The sequence below is a fragment of the Coregonus clupeaformis genome, chromosome 11 (assembly GCF_020615455.1).
Source record: "Coregonus clupeaformis isolate EN_2021a chromosome 11, ASM2061545v1, whole genome shotgun sequence".
Lineage (NCBI taxonomy): Eukaryota > Metazoa > Chordata > Actinopteri > Salmoniformes > Salmonidae > Coregonus > Coregonus clupeaformis.
Genome location: NC_059202.1, coordinates 13280214 through 13283595, shown reverse-complemented (window position 1 = coordinate 13283595; position 3382 = coordinate 13280214). Strand labels below are relative to the sequence as shown.

The window sequence follows — 3382 nt, the reverse complement described above, 5'->3', positions numbered from 1 at the left end:
TCAACTCTAGGAGCAATTATTAGGAAATGGAAGACATACAAGACCACTGATAATCTCCCTCGATCTGGGGCTCCACGCAAGATCTCACCCCGTGGGGTCAAAATGATCACAAGAACGGTGAGCAAAAATCCCAGAACCACACAGGGGGACCTAGTGAATGACCTGCAGAGAGCTGGGACCAAAGTAACAAAGCCTACCATCAGTAACACACTACGCCGCCAGGGACTTAAATCCTGCAGTGCCAGACGTGTCCCACTGCTTAAGCCAGTACATGTCCAGGCCCGTCTGAAGTTTGCTAGAGTGCATTTGGATGATCCAGAAGAGGATTGGGAGAATGTCATATGGTCAGATGAAACCAAAATATTACTTTTTGGTAAAAACTCAACTCGTCGTGTTTGGAGGACAAAGAATGCTGAGTTGCATCCAAAGAACACCATACCTACTGTGAAGCATGGGGGTGGAAACATCATGCTTTGGGGCTGTTTTTCTGCAAAGGGACCAGGACGACTGATCCGTGTAAAGGAAAGAATGAATGGGGCCATGTATCGTGAGATTTTGAGTGAAAACCTCCTTCCATCAGCAAGGGCATTGAAGATGAAACGTGGCTGGGTCTTTCAGCATGACAATGATCCCAAACACACCGCCCGGGCAACGAAGGAGTGGCTTCGTTAGAAGCATTTCAAGGTCCTGGAGTGGCCTAGCCAGTCTCCAGATCTCAACCCCATAGAAAATCTTTGGAGGGAGTTGAAAGTCCGTGTTAACCAGCGACAGCCCCAAAACATTTGGGCGGCAGGTAGCTTAGTGGGTAAGAGCGTTGTGCCAGTAACCGAAAGGTCGCTGGTTCTAATCCCCGAGCCGACTAGGTGAAAATCTGTCGATGTGCCCTTGAGCAAGGCACTTAACCCTAATTGCTCCTGTAAGTCGCTCTGGATAAGAGCATCTGCTAAAAAAAAAACAGAAAAAAAAAAAAAAACATCACTGCTCTAGAGGAGATCTGCATGGAGGAATGGGCCAAAATACCAGCAACAGTGTGTGAAAACCTTGTGAAGACTTACAGAAAACGTTTGACCTGTGTCATTGCCAACAAAGGGTATATAACAAAGTATTGAGAAACTTTTGTTATTGACCAAATACTTATTTTCCACCATAATTTGCAAATAAATTCATTAAAAATCCTACAATGTGATTTTCTGGATTTTTTTTTCTCATTATGTCTGTCATAACACAATTGGTGGCTAACTAAATACTTTTTTCCCCCACTGTACTAAGCCCCTGTGTGATGGATCCTCCTGATAAATGCTATCTGAAATGTCTTATCCTTTATTACAGGCATGCAATAGGCTACACTAGATTGAGAATGCAGAAGGGAAAGAGAAAGACAACATGAGGGCTACAGTTCCTGACCTAGTTAGGTATTTAGATACTCTAAAGCACCACACAGATAAAACTGGAGGGCAGTAGTTTAAAAAGTAACTTATTTAAAAAAACATATGTTTGTAATCTCTGCATTCTGGTGTGTTGAGACCTGAGTGATGCTGGTTAAGGTTGACTTTTAATTGTTAAAGGGATAATTCATTTTTTACATTTTTACATTTTACGTCATTTAGCAGACGCTCTTATCCAGAGCGACTTACAGTTAGTGCATACATTATTCTTTTTTATATCCATACTGGCCCCCCGTGGGAATCGAACCCACAACCCTGGCGTTGGAAACACCATGCTCTACCAACTGAGCTACCTCCCTAATTCACCCAAGTTAGAAATTGAAGTATTGGTTTCCTTACCCTGTATGCAGTCTATGGACAAGGTATGACAGAAATCCATGCTTTGGTTAAGTTTCCCTGGCACTGTTTCCACATGCTAACGTTTGAGCATTTGTGGCAGAAATCCCATTCAAGTCATGGGACCGATATTAGCATTTTTCATGCATCATGTTCAAATCTTCTATTGGTATTTATTAGGATCCCCCTTAGCCACTGCAAACACAAGCTACTCTTCCTGGGGTCCACATGAAACATGACATAATACATAGTACAGAACATTATTAGTAATGCAAAGCCTACAAAACGTCACACAAAGCCTACATTTCAGTACATACACACTATCTAGGTCTAATACATAGTACAGTGCAAATTACAATACAATATATTTAAAATGGCTGTGTCTCTTCACAGTCCCCTTTGTGCAGTAAGGTGTTGTTCTGTTCTGGACCTGGGGACTGTGAAGAGACCTCTGTGTCACGATCGTTTACGGAGGATACGGACCAAGGCGCAGCGTGATAAGCGTACATTTTATTCAGTACTTAACTCACGACAAAACAACAAACAAACGAAACGTGAAGTCCTAGGTTACCCAAAACAAACCTTAACGGAACAAGATCCCACCCTGACTGGTGCCAAACGGCTGCCTAAGTATGGGCCCCAATCAGAGACAACGAGCTACAGCTGCCTCTGATTGGGAACCACCCTGGCCAAAAATAGATCTACACGATCTAGAAAACACAACATAGAAAATATGACATAGAAACTCCACACCCTGGCTCAACATTTAAGAGTCCCCAGAGCCAGGGCGTGACAGTACCCCCCCCCAAAGGCGCGGACTGCGACCGCGCCACACAAACACAACAGGGTAGGGGCCGGGTGGGCATTCCGCCTCGGAGGTGGAACCGGTTCCGGGCGTGACCACCACTTTCTCTCCACCTCCCCGTTGCGCCCCTGGTCTGGTCTGGCACCGCTGACTGGAGCTGGACCCGACGACGGTGGATCGATCTGTACAGGCTCCGGACTGGAGCCGCTGGCCGGAGCTGGACTGGGCACCGGTGGAGCGGATTGCTCTGGCTCCGGAGTGGATCCGCTGACAGGAGTTGGACCGGACCCCGGTGGAGCGGATTGCTCTGGCTCCAGAGTGGAGCAGCTGACCGGTGCCGGACCAGGCACCGGTGGAACAGGCACGGGCCGTGCCGGACTGGACACATGCACCACTGGCTTGGTGCGGGGAGCAGGAGCAGGCCGGACCGGGCTGACGACGTGCACCACTGGCTTGGTGCGGGGAGCAGGAGCTGGCCGGACCGGGCTGACGACGCGCACCACTGGCTTGGTGCGGGGAGCAGGAACGGGCCGGACCGGGCTGACGACGCGCACCACTGGCTTGGTGCGGGGAGCAGGAACGGGCTGGACCGGGCTGACGACGCGTACCACTGGCTTGGTGCGGGGAGCAGGAACGGGCCGGACCGGGCTGACGACGCGCACCACTGGCTTGGTGCGGGGAGCAGGAACGGGCTGGACCGAGCTGGCGACGCACACGACTGGCTTGGCGCGAGGGACAGGAACAGGCCGGACCGGGCTGGCAACGCGCACCACTGGCTTGGTGCGAGGTACAGGAA

General features: G+C 49.4%; 1 non-coding gene across 1 annotated transcript; it reads right to left on the bottom strand.

Annotated features, from left to right (window-relative positions):
- Nucleotides 1-1670: 1670 nt before the first annotated feature.
- Nucleotides 1671-1742, bottom strand: trnag-ucc. The gene has a single exon. It is a non-coding gene; the product is annotated as a tRNA-Gly (tRNA).
- Between the last annotated feature and the right edge of the window lie 1640 nt (nt 1743-3382).